This window comes from Malania oleifera, chromosome 4 (genome assembly GCF_029873635.1).
Source record: "Malania oleifera isolate guangnan ecotype guangnan chromosome 4, ASM2987363v1, whole genome shotgun sequence".
NCBI lineage: Eukaryota > Viridiplantae > Streptophyta > Magnoliopsida > Santalales > Ximeniaceae > Malania > Malania oleifera.
In genome coordinates, this window is record NC_080420.1 from 18903116 (window position 1) to 18914689 (window position 11574).

Here is an 11574-nt window from a genome sequence, read left to right on the forward strand (position 1 = left end):
CTGACTTTCATCTACGAAGGGGAGCACTCATCGACGAAGTTCCTTCTTGACCTCGTCGAAGAAGGCCAGTGTATAAATGAGTAAAAACTTCATTTTTGGCCGAATTCCTGCGCAAACACTCCTCTCTCTCTCTCTCTCTCTCTCCTCTACGTCCCTCCTACCTTCTATCTACGATCTCAGGCCAAATTTACACCGGTTCGACAATCTGGAGCCACCACGAAGCTCCCGGAGAAGTTCTCTGCATATCTGCCGGAGCGGATCGTTGGTGGGTTTTAGTTGAAGTTCATCCCTGGTTTAAGGTAAGGCATTTTATTCAAAATTTGAGTTTTCCATAGTTATAGGAAATTTTATACACTAAAAAATACTGAAGTTTAGTTCTGGGAATTGTTGGTTTCAGGGTGTTACTCGGGGAACCCTACGAGTATAGGATCGGTATTTTAGTGGGTTTCTTCTCAGTGATAGGTAAGGGAATAAACTAAAGTAGTTATTTTCCATGCAAATTATATTATTATTATTTATCAGCAAATTTATTTTCAGGAAGCATGTATAACATATATGAAGAGATTAGTAATAATGCATGTTTGGGAAAATACTGTTATTATATTGAAATGTATATATATATTAGTATGATATGCTAGGAAATATGATTTTTAGAATGGAATGTACAGTTTATTCAGCAATGTGTGGCATGAATATTATTTTTCCTAAAAAATATTATGCGATGGAAATTTTACGAATAAAGCATGTTTTTACAAATTATGAGATAATGCAGTACATTATAGTTTCAAATACATGATAAATGAATTATTTATTCAAAACAATATTTATGAAATGTTCGGCATAAGGCTGTGATTGATAGCCGGTGCAAAGCCATGTATGATATACGATTTCGACGTAAGGCCGTATGTATGATTTTGGCGCAAGGCCACAGATATGAAAGTAAACGGCATAAGGTCGTATATTTTTACGTTACTACAGAACATGCTATTAATCTATTTACGTTAAACTATATATTATCATGTATTATGTATTATCATAACTCAGATGATAGTTCAATTCAGTTACAGGGGCACGATACCGTTGCTATACAGATCAGATACTATGTTGAGACTTGTGCTAACCGCCCCACAAGGGGGTAAGAGATGGATAGTCGATGTGGCTTTCAATGTAGAGTTGTAGACGTCCACCTGGCAGTCCGGACCAGGGTGTGGTGGGCCCATCGTACTTATAGACATTTTTGACTCGACAGTGGTCGACCAGCCATTGTCGAGTCCCGCCTTCGGGTTGCACAACCCGTCAAGGGGGGTAATACATGACATCAGCTAGTTATACATCCTGGGTGAATTTTAAATATTATCAGTTATATCAGACGTTTCATGATCAACATGAATTATTAAAAATTATGAAAGTACATGATTATTCCAATATGATATGATAAATATTTTCCAGGTTATGAAATGTACTTTATATGTATTATAACATAAAATATTCATATTGTCACACGACTATATTTAGTTTATTTTCCCTTACTGGGAAGTGTCTCACCTTCGAATATTAAATAATTTTCAGGAAACCCAGAAAGACCGGCGAATCGAGGCCGCCGTTGAGTCTGTTGAGTTACCTCGCTAGGAGGGTTAGTTTGAACTAGGATTAGAAGTTTTGGATGTGGGATCCTAGAGATATTTTTGTGTCAATTTTTGGGAGATGTATATAAACACGGTGTTTTGGGTTATAGTTAACTCTAGTATTATACATTTTATGGTTGTATGAATGTTGATTTATATTTACTATTGCTTAGGTTTTCGTTGTGAATGTCAGATGTGTCCTTGTTACCCATGGGTTCGAGTTGACTTTATTATTATTTATGTTGTATTATATGATAAGATAAGCAAGTCGTTATATACACAGCAAGGAACTATTGTTGTAGGTGGAGCAAGAGCTGTAGATTCTGAATTTGATGAAACTGTTTTGTGGCATATGTGGCTTGGGCATATGGGTGAACATGGTATGAAAGAACTTCACAAAAGGAAACTCTTCAAAGGTATGAAAATATGTAAGCTAAATTTTTTCAAATTTTGTGTTCTTGGGAAACAAAATACGGCACAATTCAAATAAGCTATTCACAAGATAGAAGGTATTATTGATTATATACATTTTGATGTTTGGGGGTCTGTTAGAGTAGCATCACGAGGAGGACATATTTATTTTGTGAGTTTTGTTGATGACTACTCACAAAAAGTCTAGGTATACTTTATGCGACACAAGTATGATATATTAGCCAAGTTTAAGTTGTGAAAAATTAAAGTGGAAAACCAGACTGGAAGGACAATTAAATGCCTTAGGTTAGACAATGGAACTTAGTACACTAATTCTAGGTTCATAGAGTTTTGTGAGTTGCAAGGCATTAAGAGACATTTCACTGTTCATCGGACACCTCAACAAAATGGTGTGGCTGAAAGGATGAGCCGAACTCTAGCTAAAAGAGCTTAGTATCTTAGGTTTAATGCAGGGCTACCGAAGAACTTCTGGGCTGAGGCAATCAGTATGGTTTATTTCTTGGTAAACTGATCACCAAGGGTATCACTAGAGGGGAAAGTGGCAGAGGAGGTTTGGATTGGAAATGCAGTAGACTATTCTGAATTGAAGGTATTCAATTGTTCAGTCTATGTTCACGTGTATAGTGAGGAGAGATCGAAGCTTGATGTAAAGTCAAGACGCTGCATCTTTTTGGGATATCAAAAGAGTGTAAAGAGGTTCAAGTTGTGGGATCCAATGGAAAACAAGGTGGTTATCAGTAACAATGTAGTTTTCGATGAGAAAGCTATGGTGAAGCGTACTCAAGAATTTGATGAAGAGAAACAGGAGCCAGAAAATGAGAGCAGATACGAACATGTTGTGCAAGTGGAGTTAGAAACTCAAGGCAATAATAATGATCTTGGTCCCTTGGTTGCAAGGGATTCTAACTCGGGAAACCAGCAAGTCAACAATATTCCTATACAGAGATCTAAATGCACTATTAGACCACCACCAAAGTATGGGTTTGAAGAGTTAGAATCTTATGCTTTCATTACCAGTTGTAATGATCCAACTACTTTTCAAAAGGAAGTGCATGGCTAGGAGAAAAGTAGGTGGATGGGTGCTATGATTGAGGAAATAGAATTGTTGCATAAGAATCAAACTTGGAAGTTGGTAGAGCTTCCAGATGGGAAGAGAGCGATATGTTGAAAATGGATATATAGGAAGAAGGAAGCAATTTCATAAAAGAAAGAGAGAAATTCAAGGCATTGTTACTAGCAAAGGGGTACTCATAAAAAAAGGGAATAGATTATGATGAAATTTTTTCGCCTGTGGTCTGACACACTTCCATCAGGGTAGTGTTGGGGTTAGTAGCTCATTATGATCTGTATTTGGAACAAATGGATGTGAAGATGACATTTCTCCATGGTGACTTGGAGGAATATAAATACAGCCGGAGGGATTCAGTGAACCAGGACCAGAACACTTAGTTTTCAAGTTAAAGAAGTCTCTTTACAAGCTGAAACAGTCTCCAAGGCAATGGTATAAAAGATTTGATTCCTATATGATCAGGACAGGCTACAGAAGATGTGAGTATGACTACTGTGTGTATGTGAAGAAGCTTAATGATGGTTCTCTTATTTTCTTATTATTATATATCAATGACATATTAATAGCTGTGAAGGATTTAACTGAGGTAAATAAGTTAAAGTGTTTGTTGTATAAAGAGTTTGACATAAAGGATCTTGGTCTAACCAAAAAGATACTTGAGATGGAGATTCGCCGAGAAAGAACTAGAGGGAGGTTGTGGTTATTTTAGGGGGGGCTATGTGGAGAAGGTGTTGGAAAGGTTTAGCATGGCTGATGGTAAACTAGTATGTACACCTTTAACGAGTCATTTTAAATTGTTTGCTGCCATATGCCCAAGTAAGAATGATGATATATGAGACATGTCAAAGGTCCCTTATGCTTGCGCCATGGAGAGTTTAATGTATGTCTGATGTGTACAAGACCAGAATTAGCTCATGCGACAAGTATGGTGAGTAAGTTTCCTTCTAATCCGGGTAGACAGCACTGGGAAGCCGTCAAATGGATTTTTATATATTTAAGGGGTACTTCTAGTTATGGCATCATGTTCGGCAAGCAACATGATAGTCCATCACTTGTGGGCTTTGTTGATGCTAATTATGTAAGGGATATAGATGACCAAAGGTCTATAATGAGTTATGTATATACCCTTGCAGGAGGACCTATATGTTGGAGGTCTATAGTACAATCCTTGGTGGCATTGTTTACAACTGATTATGAATATATGGTAGTTGTCGAAGCTGCAAAGGAAGCTTTATGACTTACCGGTTTGGTCAAAGAGTTGGGTATACAACAAAGTGGGGTTGTACTATGTTGTGACAGTCAGAGCGCCATCTACTTGGTGAAGACTTGAGTGTACCATGCTAGAACCAAGCATATTAATGTAAGGTTCCATAGGGTCCAGGAATAGAATACTTCAGGTGAACTTGTATTGGAGAAAGTTCACATATCTGAAAACGCAGTGGACATCTTGACAAAACCGATTACTATTGATAAGTTGAAGCATTACTTAGACTTACTTCATGTCTTAAAGTGTTAGAAGGGAGACAGACCCAACCTAACATTCTAAGGTCAAGGTGGAGCATCAGGCTATGTTTTTCGGGTTCTTCTAAGGGGCAGAAATTTGCCAAGGTGGAAATTGTTTTTTTCGGTGGCTTATTTCTTAAGTGGTTGACATACACAAGGAGGAGAACATAGTTGATATCAACAATCTAGGAAAAACCATCAATGGTTTCACTAACCGTCGACGGTTTAACTGAAATCTTAGAAATTCTGCTCTCGGTATCTTTCCTATCAAAACAAACTATCGATGGGCCTCTGAAACCGTCAACAGTTTCATTATGGGCAGCGAGGCTGAATCCAAAATTTGAAGATGAACGTTAAGTTGGTTGGGATTTTGGGAGAAGCCTCCAAAGGAAACTTTATGTATACACTAGTTTGAGTGTATTTTGAGAAAAAAGATCATTGTAGGAGTGATTGTATTGTATTTTCTTTGACATTTAAGTAGTGAAACTTTGTTGATTGCTCATATGGATGCAAGTATTGCTGAACCACGTAATTCTTTGTATTTTTGTTCTTGCTTTGAGATATACTGCATGCGTGTGTTCCATATTTGTTCTTCATTGGTTGTTGCATTTAATTTCCGCTGTGCAAATCCGAGTTTATTCACAACATGAATCTACGAAAGTAGATTGCCTATGTATCCTTCATTGGAGAAATGAAGTCGCTTGTAGTTCTAAAATGTTTTCAAAACCAGCTTTAAAAAACATTTTTGGTAAATGTTTTTGAGAAATTGCTTTAAAATCACTTAAAAACTCTTAAATGTACTTGAAACCTTATTAAAAATCATTTATCTTTTGATTGAAAGATTGATTATTCAATGAATGCTTTGTAAAACATAGATTGGAATCAAGTTTATTCATTTAAAAATCTTTTTTTTTTCACCCTTCATGGGTAATTGGTTTGAAAAAATGATTTTCATTTTAGAAACTTGAAAACGTTGTGATTTTTTTGTGGGAGAACCACAAACCCACCTTGAAAGCTTGTTTAGAAACTCTGGAAACATCCAAAAGTCACATCATGTATGTATGAATCCAAGGAATTTTTGAAAAAATCTTTAAAAACTTGAAAACATTTTAGAGAACTTAGTGAATTTGCTTTTTTAAGTGAAAGATTTAGTTTCTTTATGAAAAAAAGATGAAAATAGTCATTCAAATAGTAAGCAAACTCAACCAACTACCCTCAAATGAGTGTAAAGACTCATAAACTTGTAAAATTATGGAGAAAAGTGCAAAAAATACACTCTCAAGATTTGGCGATTGACCACTTACAGTGGGTCGATTGACTGCTTAGTAGCCCAATTGCTACTTTTTCAAAAATTAGGCTTTAATGTGTGTGTGTGTGTAATTTTTTGACATTTTTGCAACATCCACGCCCAAAATCTTCAATTAATTACAGACAAAGAATTCAAAATTTTTAATTTTGTTAGAGTCCATCAATTGCTTATTTGGGTGCCAAACCAATCTGGTGGGAAAAGGGGTTGGTCAAATGCCTAAAGTGGCTGGTTGACCACCTTCACTACTTTTTCTTTCTTCCCAAAATCTCCTATCAATCATAAACAAATAATGCAAATTTTTGATTGGGGCACCAAACCAATTTGATGGGAAAACAGGCTGATCGAATGGTTAAAGATGTTCATCGACCGCCGTCGCTATTTTATTTTTGTGATTTGCCTTATTTTTTTATGCGTTCAAATTGGCCTTTATATTTTAGGGTAACAACTGACTATGGATAGCAGTCACCGCCACTTGGCCTCTAATGTACTCTACACTAGCTAAGCTCTCTCCGCCTCTCTCTCTCTCTCTCTCTCTCTCTCATTTGTGAGCCGCACGCCTACCCTGCTGCCATAGCAAGCACAACCTCGCCCATGCTGCTGCCTCTGGCCATTATTGCCTAGTCAAACCACCATCATCCCCACCTCTCTTTTTCACTCTCGCTCATGGTCTCATAAACCATCATAGTTGCTCGTCTACCTCATGCAATTACTGTCATGGCCATCACGTCACCACCACAGACACTATTCTGCCGCCATGCCATAAATGGGTTGTTAATTTATTTAGCCTCCTCTGCATGCTCCCACCAAAGCTGCCATGATCTCCTTTTACCGATCCAAACCTCAAAACAAAGCCCAATCCTCAAGTACTCAACTCGACCCCTTTTGCTTTATTCTACTTTTCTTCTGCAACCCACTCTTCCTTCTCTAATCTATCTCTCTTCTATTTTCCTCTTGCAACATCAACCAAAACCCCAACTCGTCACATATTCAATCCCAACAATGCAAAATTATTGTCAAACCTCAGGGAAGAGATTCATGGATTTAAAAAATTAAAGGGAGGTCCACTTTTTCTTGTCAAATCTCAAAGAAGTTAATACTATTTGGAAGCATGAACTTTGGTTATTAATTAAATTCAAGGTCTCACGTAGACCAGTATTAATATCTTTTGTCTAAATTAAATTAATTAGTAAATTTATATATTTGAATGATTAGAATATTAAACTTTTAAGTTGAATAAGGTCATAAATTTAATATCAAAAAGCAGTGATGGGACTAAGCTAGAAATGAAAGATTAACTATTTGTATTAGCATTCTAATTAGAAAAAAAAAAAAGGAAAGGAAAGAAAAAGAACTATATAATCTTTTGAAGTGTTTGGATGATTCATTCCTCAAGATGATGATAACCAAAAAGTAAAGTAAATTCCAAAAACCCAACTAATGGGAGGGGGACCAAAATCTAAAGTGGAGAAATGATAGAATGGAACCTAATCCCTCCCCTCCCCTGGCTAATAACCCCATCCCATAAAAAGAGTGCTTTACCTGAATAATACTGTCTCGTCGTGGTAAGACCAAAAATCTCTTGCTAGGTTTATCCATATCCGGGCATACTAATTGGTAAGCATGGTTGGCCGGGAATATTAACTAATGGAAGTGTGCGTGTCAAACATAAGCATGCATGAGTGATATCTACTTCAATAATGCGCAAAAGCATTCGGTCACAAAATCTTTATATCCACAATACCAATGTGTCATTCACACTTAAATAAATTTAAGCACCGCTAGAGTGGATGGTCGTGAGGAGGAGAAAAGCATTTCCTTACTGCTCCAGCCAATACATTTAGAGTGATATGTGATTCTTCATTTTTGAATTCTTCAATTAATTTTGAAAGTTCAATTAATGAAGTTTTAGTTCGATGTTGCATGCATTTGAATTGAGTCTTATCGATGTCGTCAATTCATCATATTGAAATACTCTCAATGAATTAATTTTATAGCTTAAAATTGATGAATTGTAACTCAATTAGCCGATTGGTTCAATTACGAGTACTAGGGACGTGTCACGTGCATTGCACGCAATTGCATGCGAATAAAATTATAAAAATTATTTTTGTAATTATTAGTAAAGTTCAAATATATTGTTAAATGTATTAATAATATATTCTATATTCTCATAATTTAGTTTGCAAATATTAAAGTATGACGATTCAAAATAACTTATAAAAAATATATTTTATTTAAAATTATTAAATATAAACATCTACAGAGATAGTTTAGGAATAAGAAAATTTTTAAAACATAAAATATGATATTATAGCAATGTTCCGATTAATGCCACACAAAATATTAAATTTAATATTTATATATCATTATATGTAATAAATTCCATGAATAAAATTTTTATTATCATTTTATTTAAAAAATCTTAACCTATAACATCTTCCAATCGAAATATTAATAAATTATTACAATTTCAAAATTGTGATTTGCTACCTAAATATTTATAATTTTTTTTTTGTTTACTTAATGATCAATCAATAAGGTTTTTTTTTTTTGAAAAAAAAAAAGTTTCAGATAATTTATTTGAGCGTAACTCTAGGTCAATAATTTTATTTTAAAAATTTAATTGTCAAAGTTATATTATTGTCTATCAAAATGATGTTGGATAAATCAAAATAACTTAAATAACTTCAAAAAAATTTGCCTATCTTATTTTGATATATATATATATATATATATATATATATATATATATTATTTAGTATTAACAATACCATAATATTTCATTGTATTTTTTTAGTTGAAATTTTTTTTACTTATACTATTTAAAATAAAATTTAATTGTAAATTGCCAATTTTTCTTGAAATTTGTATTCTAGAAATGAGTCATCTTATTTTGAAAAAATAATATTATTTTTTATCTACAAAATTATTTACACTATTTATATATATACTACTAGTTCAATTTCATTCTTTAACCAAATGTAATTTTTTTTCGTGCTTAAATTGTAACGCCCCCAAAATAAATCCATAATAAACATAAAAATGGCATCATTATTTGATGCCTCTAATACCACAAATGCAATAACCAGAAATCAAACCAGGGTTCCGAGTACCAACTTTCCATAATGTAAATCAAATACATACAGTAGAAGCAAAAGACCATCTATTCCATACCTATCAGAGTACTATCTCACAGCTACCACATCTACCATACTTAAATTTGTATTACAACCCAAAATATCCAAAGCATCTATTATTCACAAAATAGTGTCCCCAAACACTCACCCTCAGCGAACTCCTATAGGTCCTGCCCTGGAGCTCCTACCACATCTACCATACTTAAATTTGTATTACAACCCAAAATATCCAAAGCATCTATTATTCACAAAATAGTGTCCCCAAACACTCACCCTCAGCGAACTCCTATAGGTCCTGCCCTGGAGCTCCTAGACTCAATTTCCTGTAAGCCCTGAAAAGATGATATATTTCCTAGGGTGAGACACTTTTCAGTAAGGTGAAATAAATTATTATCAGTGTGTGATTAGCATGAGTTTCATTAAAATCAGATCCATTCCTTAATTTACTTTAGCTGACAAATATAGCATATGAATAACATAACTCACACCTATATAGTTGGAAATACACATTTTCTTCATAATATAATCAACTTAATAAATAATATCATTAACATAAATTCACATATATGCGTTGAAGAAACCCCCTTTTAGACAAATAACATCATCATGTATAGACCCCCATAATCGAGTCATGCAGTCTGAAGACTGGACCTAGCTCTGGTTGGCCTACCACCAAGCTAAGTCAAACCTTATGTCTACAAGTCTGATTTGCCTACCCAGCCTAGTCCAGACTCCAGGAGGGTACACAACCTTTCCATGGCCAAATTGACTTTTCATTACCAACACTTCTATCCAGAACAGTGTGGTTGCACTATCTCACATACTAGCTATAGTACCGTGCTTTCATCACATCTGGTCCTCGAGGTTCTTAAACCATATAATGCAATTTAAGTAATAAAAACTGTAATTTAATCTCATTTCGTAATTCAGTATAACTTGTCATGTCAAACCTGACATTCAATTGTCATATCAAACCCGATATTTAGTCGTCATATCAAACTCGACATTCAGCCGTCAATTCAAATTTCACAATTTCCACCACATTTCTAGTATTTCCATCAATTGGTACAAAGCATATTTTCACTGTATAATATCATAAAATACTCAGATTCAATTGTGCCGTAAATTATAGATAGATCTCATGCCACACGATTTTTGATTGATAAAACATAATATACTAAATTGCTTAGGAAAAATATATTTTCGTTGAAAATTCTGTCTGACCATCTCCATAATTTTATTCAACTCAAAATAGTGGTTTTATAAGAAAAAGGAAATGATCAACCCTACTCACTTTGGTTTTTTCTCAAATACTAATAATAATCAAAACTCTAACTTTCATATGTCTGAATCATTCAAAAAAATCATATACAACGTTCAAGAATCCCTATACTCAATTTTAATCGGTTCAAATTCAACAAAAAGTGGACATAATTTATTCCCCTTACCTGTCTTGAAAATTTGCCTACCATGTTCCCTAGAACGAATCCTACCTTTTCCTTCAACTCACTAAGGACAGGTAAACCAACAAATTCGAGAGGAAGGAGAGTGGTTGGTGAGCCCAAGGGAGACCTGAGAGAGCTTTAGAGAGAGAAAATTGAAACCCTAGGAGAGAGAGAGATTTTTATTTCTTGAAGAAAAATGAGCTTACACATATACATAGACAAGCTGGCCTGGAGGAAACTGTCGACGGTTTGGCCACTTATCAAGCCAAACCTTCTTGTTAAAAGCTCTCGGTAGTTGAAACTGTCGAACGTTTTCCTAAGATTTCCAAAATCATCGACAGTTTGGTCTTAAACCAAACCTTTCAGCCTAAAACCGTCAACGATTTTTCTGAGCTCTCTGAAACCATCCACAGTTTGGCCTATACCAAACCAATTTCCTTCTTTTCTCTTCTTTTTATTTATTTTTCTTTTTTGGGTTCAGGTTCTTACATCCTCCCCTCCTTATAAAAATTTCATCCTCAAAATTTGCTGACTCATATTTATCATCACTCTTGGAATTACCGAATCGATCCTCTAACTCTAGGAAGAGTCGGCGGCCACCCACATAGCAGCCCCGTCCCAAATGTATTAATTACCCTCACTTATGGCGGGGGAATACCATGGTTACATAATATGTTTCTAGGAGATTACAAATAGTCAAACAAAATTCTGCCAAAACTATTCAAAATACACAACCTAAACCTACAAATTTACGATCACTCAAACCTAACTGGACAACCTACACCAAAAACAAAATATAATGACAATCAAATTCTTACCTGAACAACGTCACCTACTTGCCTAGCGTTGGGTCTCGTTGAATAGTTGTGCATACCTCTCATGTACTTCCTCCTCTAGTTCCCATGAAACTTCCTCCACTGTGTGGTTACGTCAGAGCACTTTCACTAATGGAATCTTTTTAGTACTGTGTTCTTGTTCCTTTCGATATAATATCTGAATTGGCACTTCCTCATAGGATAAGGTATCTATGACTTCTAAGAATTCATAACTTAAC